This window comes from Dendrobates tinctorius, unplaced genomic scaffold (assembly GCF_039654945.1).
Source record: "Dendrobates tinctorius isolate UK_male_01 unplaced genomic scaffold, ASM3965494v1 ptg000227l, whole genome shotgun sequence".
Taxonomy (NCBI): Eukaryota; Metazoa; Chordata; class Amphibia; order Anura; family Dendrobatidae; genus Dendrobates; species Dendrobates tinctorius.
Window position 1 is genome coordinate 863,876 of NW_027361894.1, and position 11,726 is coordinate 875,601.

Genomic DNA, 11,726 nt, shown 5'->3' on the forward strand with positions numbered 1-11,726 from the left:
AAGGATGTGTGATGGGTATATGGGCACTCGACTATGGGATGGCGAATATGTATGATGGGTATATGGGCATGGGACTATGAGATGAGAATATGTATGATGGGTATATGGGCATGGGACTATGGGATGGAGAATATGCATGATGGGTATATGGGCATGGGACTATGGGATGGAGGATGTGTGATGGGTATATGGGCACTCGACTATGGGATGGAGGATATGTATGACGGGTATATGGGCATAGGACTATGGGATGGCGGATATGTATATGGGCACGGGACTATGGGATGGAGGATATGTATGATGGGTATATGGGCATGGGACTATGAGATGGCGGATATGTATGATGGGCATATGGGCACGGGACTATGGGATGGAGGATGTGTGATGGGTATATGGGCACTCGACTATGGGATGGAGGATATGTATGACGGGTATATGGGCATGGGACTATGGGATGGCGGATATGTATATGGGCACGGGACTATGGGATGGAGGATATGTATGATGGGTATATGGGCACAGGACTATGGGATGGCGGTTATGTATATGGGCACGGGACTATGGAATGGAGGATGTGTGATGGGTATATGGGCACTGGACTATGGGATGGAGGATATGTTTGACGGGTATATGGGCATGGGACTATGGGATGGCGGATATGTATATGGGCACGGGACTATAGGATGGAGGATATGTATGATGGGTATATGGGCATGGGACTATGAGATGGCGGATATGTATGATGGGCATATGGGCACGGGACTATGGGATGGAGGATATGTATGATGGGTATATGGACATGGGACTATGAGATGAAGGATGTGTGATGGGTATATGGGCACTCGACTATGGGATGGCGAATATGTATGATGGGTATATGGGCATGGGACTATGAGATGAGAATATGTATGATGGGTATATGGGCATGGGACTATGGGATGGAGAATATGTATGATGGGTATATGGGCATGGGACTATGGGATGGAGGATGTGTGATGGGTATATGGGCACTCGATTATGGGATGGAGGATATGTATGATGAGTATATGGGCACGGGCCTATGGGATCGTGGATATGTATGATGGGTATATGGGCACGGGACTATGGGATGGAGGATAACTATAATGTTCTATAACTAACCACAGTTAGTTACTATGCCCGGGCAGCGCCGGGCTCTTCAGCTAGTGTATATATATATTAGGGCCCCTCATTTCAATTTTTTTTTTCAAATATTTTTTTTTTCTGAAATTATAAAATTTGTCCAATAAATTTTTTATATTGGTGGCCAGTGGTTACCTGTGGAAAAAAATTATAAATACCTGACCCCGACGTCGCCACCTAAAAAAAAATAAAATAGAAAACCCCTACTCACCTACACAGCTAGTTCTCCGAAGTCCATGTTCCACCTAAAAAAAATATAAAATAACAAACCACAAAAATACCTACCCTCCGCAGCATCCCATAAAAACGACTGTTCCACGAAGATCTAAAGTTTAGAGCAGCCACATAACATGGATGATATTGAACATGGCAGTAGGGGGATTTCACACCATAGTCCGGTTATTCTTAAAATTAAATACGAACCATTAAACAATAGGATAACGTGGAAATTGAACCCTTTTTGGCTGAAGTTGATAAAATCGCCCGATAGAACGATAGATCAGTTGCGTTGCTTCGTCTCGTCGCACCCTGAACCCCGAAATGTCAATTTATTTTGGGACACTCTTCAGGCCTGAGGGGTTGTTTATCCTTTACGATCTCTTACATTAAACGAGTGACATCGGGGGAGGATGATGAGATGGAGCGACGTCTGAAAGATTCGGAGGCTGCCTACATATCTGATCAAACTAATAGTAATAGGGTGGAGTGGTTGACTGCTCAAGGTTATATACTCAACATATTGACACTAAGGCTGTGTACAAACACAGCGTTTTTTTAGCGGTTTTCCCTATAAAACCGCTAAAATAAGCTTCCCAGTCATTTCTATGCATTTTGCACTTTTTGTGCACATTGATGTGTTTTTTACTGCGAACAAACCGCATCGCGGTAAAAACCGCAGCATGCTCATTAATTTTGCGGGTTTTTCTGCGTTTCTGGCTAGTTCAATGCGTTTTGAAAACGCGCGGATAAAAACCGTGCAAAAAACGCACAGCAAAAAAGAGCGTGGTTTCTGGGCAGGGAGTCAGGTTTTCTAGCAGAAATTTTCTGCTACGTGTGCACTTAGCCTTAAACTAAACGTAAACTATTTTTTGCCCGACAATCTTATTTTGAGATGGGGAATCAGGCAAGCAAATTTTTGGCTTACTTAGTGCGGCAACATAATACAACTAAGGCTGGAGTCACACTAACCAGCGCAAAATACGGTCAGTATTTTACATGCGTAATACGGATGACAGACCCCTAAATAGTGCTCCGTATGTCATCCGTAATCAAGGTGTGGTCGCGTATTTTGCGCATGTCAGCATCCGTATGCAATCCGTATGGCATCCGTATGGCGAGATTTTCTCGCAGGCTTGCAAAATGGACATATAATGGAGCCCTATGACAGGGTTTATAACAGAAACCAAAGAATAGATATAGACATGTGTTCTATGTGTATATATCTATTCTTTCGTTTCTTTATTAAACCTGTCAGTGTGAGTTTACTGTATAGCCGGCTTTGCTAAAAGACACCTGGTGCGTATTTCTCGCAAGTCACATGTGTGGTCCGTGTGTAATCCGTATTTTTTGCGCACCCATAGACTTGCATTGGCATATTACGCGTGTAGTACGCTGACAATCGCAGCATGCTGCGATTGGCACGGACCGTAGAATACGGATGAGAAATATATGGCAGGTGCGAGGGACCCCATAGAGAATCATTGGTCCGTGTGTAATGCGTGCTTTTAGCGCCTCTCACTCGGCCGTATTCCTCGCCAGTGTGACCCCGGCCTAACACAATCTTACAGATTCGCAACTCGGATGGTACTTTGGTTTCTTCAACGGAGGAAATATTGAAATGCTTTTATGATTATTATAGTTCACTGTACAATTCTAAGACTGATGTTGATAGTCCGGGGTGTCTAAATTATCTGTCAGATATAGAGTTTCCCACACTAAGTCCTTCCCAACGGGCCTTTATGGATGCTGAGTTTACTCTGGAGGAGATAGAGGATGCCATGAAGGATATGACCACTGGGAAAGCCCCTGGGCAGGATGGATTTCCTGTCGAACTGTATAGGAAATATCGGGAGATACTGGCGCCCCTTTTGTTGACGGTGTTTCGTGGGATTTGGGAGGGGGGATGAATGCCGGAATCCTTCTATGAGGCTAATATAATAGTTCTTAAAAAGGAGGGGGAAGGACCCTTTAGATTGTGGATCTTACCGGCCCATATCATTAGTAAATGTGGATTATAAGATTTTTACAAAAATGTTGGCCAACAGGTTAATCTTACAAAAATGTTGGCCAACAGGTTGAACTCAATCATATTAGACCTCATACACTCTGACAAAACTGGCTTTATGCCTGGTAAGAGCACTTCCATCAATATTAGACGAGTCCAATCGGTTGTCCAATATAGCTCTCTGGTGCCGGACAATGAATGGGCATTGACATCGCTTGATGCAGCCAAGGCCTTTGACTCTCTTGAATGGCCTTTTCTCCATGCATGTTTGCAGAGGTATGGATTCGGTGATAGATTCCAAAAATGGGTCAGTATATTATACATGAAGCCTAAGGCCCGGGTCACTGTAAATAGTTCCATATCTGAACCCTTTTCATTACATAGGGGAACTCGTCAGGGGTGTCCCCTTTCCCTGGCCCTTTTTGCTCTTGCAATTGAGGCACTGGCAGTTCATATAAGATCTTCCCCTAATATTGCTGGTATAGAAATAGCAGGTCGGACAGACACCATAGGCCTATATGCTGGCGATATGGTGATATTTATGGACAAAGCAGGGGAAACCCTGACAAGAGTGATTACTACTGTGAATAAATTCGGTAAATATTCTGGCTTATATATGTCATGATCCAGAGTGGATCTGACAGGCTAAATGTACAAAGTGAACTTTTTTTCCTTTGGCTAGGAGCCAAAGTGGTGTGATTGCCCCGGTGGCCATTGGAATTATTATACATGGTGTCGTTCATTCTAAGTTGCCCCGGTGGTGGTGAGTGGTATTACACTTTAGTTAAAGTGCACATGATTATGCAGGTGTGAGGATCTATAAAAGAGTGTCAGGTGTGTTTGATCACCGTTGGTGATATTGTGAGTTCATTTGGGAAGCAAGCCTGGGTGATCTAGGAGCTGAACTGGAGTCCTGAGCAGTCCAGCCAGAGGGGACGACTGGCAGCTATGGAGTCTGCAGGGAGTGCTGGCATGGATTGGTGGAGTTCAACAATGGTGTCTGGAAGAAGGGCTGGCATAGCGTGGTGGAGTTGCAGTTTATGGTGTCGGCTGAAAGTGCTTGCATGGCTTGGTGGAGGGGCGACTATGGTGAGAGTTGCACTCTGCATGCTGGACTTGGTTGCTGAAAACTGGACTCAAGCATGCTGGACTTTTTGGCAGAAGCTGGATTCATCTTTGGGACTCTGTTTACTGGGCAGCTGTAACTGGTGGTGGACTCTGCTCCAAGGCTGCACTATGGTGATGGATCCAGTTATGGTGATGGATCCAGGTGGAGAAGATGCACACAGGTGGTGGGCTCTGTTGCTAGGAGCGTACGCAACAGAGCAAAGCTAAGTGGTGTTTCCCCTGTTTTGTCATCTTTCCTCATGTGTGTTTAGTGCAGTGGTGGGATTAGGTGGGACCAATTCCCTAGGGAGGGTTTAGGTGCAGGGTGAGCTAGGGTTTTTAAGTTCCTGTGCGTCGCCCGGTGCGGAACCGGCATAGGGAACGTTAGGAGTTCAGGGACACTGGCTCAGGGGAGTACAGGAGGTCTTCACGTCCCGTTTCCCTATCGCAGGGCCCTCCATTGTTAATGTTTACCCAGGTTTTCCCTTTATTATTTAAATTCGCCTTACTGGAGGCGGGGTTTCCAGACTATTGTATAAATACGTGTAATACCTAAATTCGCCAGTTGGAGGCGGAGTATCCAGCTGCCCGTCTTATTATTTAAATTCGCCCAACTGGAGGCGGTGTATCCAGGGTCACGCGTGTCATGGGTTCGCCTTGCGGTAGTCGCTGCGTCCAAACACACGCGTGACTGTGACAATATATAAACTGGGAGAAATCTGCTTTCATGCCTCTTTCCCATGCTCCAATGCCACGACTTGAGACTCTTTCCTCACTACCCACTGTAATCAGTTTCAAATATCTGGGTGTCCATATTTCTTGAGATAGTAAGTTTGATCTGCAACTTAACATACATCCACTGCTGGAGATGGTCAAAGCTAAATTCACGATCTGGGGTAAACTTCCACTGTCTGTAGCCGGACGAATTAATTTAATTAAAATGATATTACTCCCCAAGCTTAGTTATTTTCTCCAACATAGTGCTGTAGTGGTGCCCAGATCCATTTTCGCTAATCTCAACTCCCAGATCACATCTTTTATATGGGGGAAAACCAGGCCCAAACTTAAAATATCCACTCTGCAGACACCCAAGAAGGGAGGGGGGGCAGCGTTACCGGATTTCTTTCTGTATTATCTGGCTGGGCAGGCCAAAGCCATAAGTGCATGGATGCCCGGCAGGCACCTCCCTAATTCTGAAGATCATTTGCTTCATGCTGCACAAATTAGTTGCCCGCTGGGATTTTTGGAAATGATGAAAATAAATGTCCCGCGGCTGTTACCCCTGCTTCGTCTGGCACGATCAGTATGGAAACAGATTAAAAGGGTGGCTGGATTTGAGGATATTATAGCTGAAATGCCCCTATGGAATAATGGTTACCTTCCAGCGTTAATTGAATACTCATCCGCCAAGTTTTGGGCTCAGTATAATGTTTTTACGATAGGTGATCTATATTATCATAGAACTCTAATATCTTTTGAACGATTACAAGTTAATCGCAGTGTCCCGAGATCCCAATTCTTTCGTTATTTACAACTAAGGTCAGCTTTTCAATCACACATGAGATGTATAGTTATTGATAATGCTATTTCGTCTCTACCCTTGATAGGGATCCTTAAATCACAAGGTCTCATCTCCTCTCTGTATACATATATGCTGTCAGTAGGGACAGTATCTACCATAGAGTCCGTTAAGAAGAAATGGGAAAGGCTCATCCCAGATACACGGGGAGGAGTGGGAAGAAATCCTGGAGTCATCAATCGGGGTATCTCCGTCTGTTAATAACAGGATGATACAATTATATATTATAAATCAATCATATTTGACTCCAACTCGACTCTTCAAGATGGGCCGATACCAATCATCGGAATGTTTGAGATGCCATTCATTAGATGCAGACTTTATACAAATGATCTGGTACTGTCCTATCGTTGCACAATTTTGGAGGGAGGTGACATCATTGACATCTCTGGTACAAATTCCCTTCCCCCTTGAACCACTGGTCTGTCTGTTTGGAGTATGGGATGAGGAGACATGGGGTCAATATGTTGGGATTTTCCTACGGGAGACACTGTTTATGGCATGAAAGGTACTGGCATTGCGGTGGATGGGAGGTTCATCTCCATCTCTCGGGTCCTGGATCAATTTAGTGAATTTGATTATCCCATATGAACGCACGCTATATCAAAACAGAGGGTGCCCGGGTAAATTTGAAAAGATTTGGGAGAGGTGGAATTCCGCTCACCTCACTTTTGTAGAGTGGAGATGTCACATAATAAATAGCTAATTGAGTGGAAGTAGGCTGCGGAATAGTTTATGTTCTTGTAGATGTAGGTACGGTTTAGAAGTTAGGTAGATTTCATCACTCGAGTAATAACACAAGACCATGTGAATTAATTGACATTATATTTTGCTTTATTTTGTATACAACTGGTATGCACATTTTGCCTCACATTTCAATGTCGTATGAAACATATGTATTTTTTTGTATTATGCTTAACATTATATACCAGTATGTAGATTGTACACTTGTTTATAGTTTAATAAACAAATTTAGAAAAAAAAAAAAGTTATGCAGCGGGCACTTCGGCATCTGGGGTGGAGGTGGCGTCAGAGTCCTGTGTTGCTGCTCCTGCCTCGGGCGCTGCCTGTAGCTCTGCTGGTGGCGTGTCAAGGCCCACTAGGATGGGGGCACCTTCTGCCCGTCCCGTGGCATCGAGAAGGGCGGCACACAAAAAGGTCCCAAATACTGAGACTTCGACTACTGCGTTAGAAAACCTCTTTAGTCGAACCCTCTATGCTTGACACTTCGTCGAAGCAAGATGAGCTGGACAAATTCGGCTCATTTTTAGCCGGCCGCCTAAGATCCATGCCACGGGATCGGCAGAATGTTTTCATGTCAGCAGTCAATTTACTGCTAATGACTGTTGACGTCCCAACCCCAATTCCCCGGTCATCAGCTGTAATGACGGGGATTCCTAATATTTTTAATCCCCAAAGTGGGCCTCCACCACCACCAGCAGCAGCTGCATGGCAGTGTTTTGGGCAGGCGGCAGCCTACAGGCCTGACGCTGCCGAACCATTTGGTTATGGCCGACCACCAGCACCACCTACCTCAGGCCATCATATTTCCCCCAACTCCTCAATGTCATCCCAAGACTTATATCCCAACTATGGATATGATGCAGACTATCAAAGTTTCTGATAAATTTTCTTGTCTCACCACCAACCAGTCTGGACGTCCCACCCCCCCTACTCTGTCCTGTTGACAGGGTGCTATTTTTTTGTAATTGCACGTATTTTTTTTTATAAAACATTAATGTTTAGTAAAAAAAAATTTCTAAAGAAACTGTGTGTATTTTAATCTCTTTAAAAAAAAAAGACATACATTAAACACCCATGACTAGGGAGGATGATGTAAAAGGAACTGACCCAGGATGGGAGGGGGGCATTATTACAAGAAGAAGACATTGAATGGGGATATTTTAACAAAAAGGGTTCAGAAGGTGTGACATTTTATCTCAAAGGGGGTCATTAGACGAGGAAGGTGCCCAAGATGGGGGACATTATAACTGGAAGGGTCATACAGTGCCCTTCGTGGGTATGGGCACAGCAGGTTGGTCTTTAAGGGAAACGCCTCCATCACAAAGGGCACTGGATGTGTGGAACCCGGCAAAGGTCTTGGGGCTGGGAGCGTTCCGCCATCTCGAAGAATTGGCTGGCAGCAGTATGGGGGCAGTGGCTGGCAGCAGTATGGGGGCAGTGGCTGGCAGCAGTATGGGGGCACTAGCTTGCCAGCAGTATGGGGGCAGTGGCTGGCAGCAGTATGGGGGCACTGGCTGGCAGCAGTATGGGGGCACTGGCTGGCAGCAGTATGGGGGCACTGGCTGGCAGCAGTATGGGGGCACTGGCTGGCAGCAGTATGGCGGCACTGGCTGGCAGCAGTATGGCGGCACTGGCTGGCAGCAGTATGGCGGCACTGGCTGGCAGCAGTATGGCGGCACTGGCTGGCAGCAGTATGGCAGAAGTGGCTGGCAGCAATATGGGGGCAGCGGCTGGCAGCAGTATGGGGGCACTAGCTTGCAGCAGTATGGCGGCAGTGGCTGGCATCAGTATGGGGGCAGTAGCAGATTTAGTTATAAAGTCAGCAGCAAAATCCGCAAGTTTTCTTCGCTGCTGCTGCACGTGAGGTATTTTGAAAACAGCCAGAAAACAAAATGGAGAAAAGGGGATGGAAAAGGAAATGACCTCATAGTAGCTTTTTTTTTTTATAAACAACTTTATTTGGGCTCAAAAAACGCTTAAAAAACCGCATCAAAATCGAGTCAAAAACCGCATGCGTTTTTCCTGGCAAGGGTATGCGTTTCTGCTCAGGAAAAAACTGATTGAAAAACGCAACGTGGGCACATAGCCTCAATATGAAATGTACAATGTACATTAGCAAGATAGTACGGCAGCTCTCTGATTCACAGACGTATAAGGTAATCCCAAGAGATCCTACTTTTGAGAAAAACAGAAAGTTTTAATCCTTATTTAAGACCTACCTGGATAGTCACTGACAGTAAAACGGCCACATTTCTTACTTATCCACACACCCTATTATTCCTGTTTTTTATGTCCTCCCGAAAATTCATAAATCTCTCACAAATCCCCCTGGCAGACCCAACGTGGCATCTACTGACTCTGTCCTTTCACCCCTTTCCGTTTTCCTTGAAAAAATACTGACACCATTGGTTAAAACCACCCGTTCATTCCTACTGTACACTGGACATTTTCTCAAAATAATCAATGACCTCAAGATTACATCTCCTGACAGTCTGCTGGTAACATTAGATGCTAACAGCCTTTACACGTCCATTTCCCATACTAAAGGCTTACAAGCCACGAAGTCACTACTGGAAACCTTAAGCATGTCTACTGGATCTATCCAACTTTGCCTGGACCTCCTTACATTGGTTCTATGGTAGAACTTTTTCTTATTCGAAGACAAATATTATGCTCAATTACGGGGGACTGCGATCGGATCTAATGTTGCGCCAGCTTACATAAATGCCTTTATGCACGCATTTGAGGTAAATTTTGTATATCCAAGTGAGGTCTTCAATAAATCTATTTGGTGTTATCACCGTTATATAGATATTTTTTTCATCTGGACAGAGAGGATTCAAAAAGATATAAATAAACTGGAGCAGTGGGCAGCAACTAACAGAATGGTTTTTAACAGGGAAAAATGCAAATTACTACATCTGGACAATAAAAATGAAAAAAGCATATACAGAATGGGAGGAATAGGGCTAAGCAACAGCACATGTGAAAAAGACTTGGGTATACTAATAGATCACAGACTGAATATGAGTCAACAGTGTGATGCAGCAGCAAAAAAGGCAAATGCAGTTCTAGGATGTATTAACAGAAGCATACAGTTTAGATCACGTGAAGTCACTATTGCCCTCTACTTCTCTTTGGTCAGACCTCATCTGGAATACTGTGTCCAGTTTTGGGCGCCACATTTTAAAAAAGACATCAACAAACTGGAGCAAGTTCAGAAAAGTGCAACCAGAATGGTGACCGGTCTGCAAACCCTGTCTTACGAGGAAAGGTTGCAGGATTTGGGAATGTTTAGCTTGCAAAAGAGAAGACTGAGAGGAGACTTACCAGCTGTCTACAAATATCTCAAGGGTTGTCACATTGTAGAAGGATCATCTTTATTCTCATTTGCACAAGGAAAGACTAGAAGCAATGGGATGAAACTAAATGGGAGGAGACACAGATTAGATATTAGGAAAAACTTTTTGAGTGATCAATGAATGGAACAGGCTGCCACGAGAGGTGGTGAGTTCTCCCTCAATAGAAGTCTTCAAACAGAGGCTGGACAGGCATCTGTCTGGGATGATTTAGTGAATCCTGCTTTGAGCAGGGGGTTGGAACAGATGGCCCAGGAGGTCCCTTCCAACTCTACGATTCTATGACTCCCCCAACTCTCTTCAATCCTTTCACACCTACTTGAACTCATTAGATCAAGATTTACAGTTTACTATCCACTATGATGCCCACTGCATTCCATTTCTAGACACCATGGTACAGAAAGATTCTCAAGGTAACCTTACAACCGACTTATACACCAAACCAACGGACTGTAACAGCCTTTTACACTATTCTAGTAGCCATCCAAGATCTACCAAAAATAGCCTCCCAAGGTCACAATTTACACAGGTTTCTAGAATAGTTACCAACCCGGATCTACTTCCGATCCGTTTGGACGAGATGTCATCCAAAATTAAGGAGAGAAATTATCCATCTACACTGCTTGAACATGAGAAAACCAGGGCTGGGGAGTCAGAGCTCATTTTGGTGGAGTCGGAGTCGGTATAAAATGGACCGACTCCGACTCCTAAAATATATAATAAATTGGGTACAGTAGTTCAATGCAGAATGTGCTGAATATTTTTTCCATAGGAATTTGGGAAAGTTATGAAATGTCCTATAAATGGCTGTTCCATTCCTGATCTAAGGCAACATTCACACACACACCGGTTTTGCTGCTTTTTTCGAGGATACGTTTTTCAGCTGCAAAAGCAGATCACCTTTTTAAAAAAACGCATCAACTGAAAGGTTTTTGAGCTCATAGATAATGTTTTCAATAGCAAAAGCAGATTAGAAAAACGCCACACAAACGGACATGCTCATTCAGCCCAAAAACAGATCCTCACAAAACAATGTGTCTGAATGTCATATCTTGAAACCCATTGGCTTTGCTGGGATGCCCAGAGTCACTGCATTTTACTGCAAAAAACGGATCCGCAAAAACGCTGTGTGTTAATCATGGCCGCTACAGTGAGGGGCAGCTGCCCCCTCCTAGAAGCAGGGGCACGCACCTATCAAAACTCACTTGTATGCTGCAGTGCTCCCGTCCTGCACTGGCTCCAGACTGCAGGGGGCAATCTCCCCTCCTCTGTCCTGCCCTGCACAGGATCCGATTCCTGGGCCCCGAGATGGAGAAAGTGAGAAAGTTGTGCACACGCTGCAGCTGGCAATAAGAGATAGTCTGCAAGAGGGAAATGCTGGAAATCTGACTGGAAAAGTGAGGAAATTGGTTATTGCCGCCAGAACCCCTAAAATTGATTCCATCTTGAAGAGACGTGCTGGGAAAGGGGCAATTGTCGATCAAGCCACTCGGTGGGGCAGCACTTATTGAATGATTGCGCGATTGCTTGAACAAAAACCGTTTCTTATAGA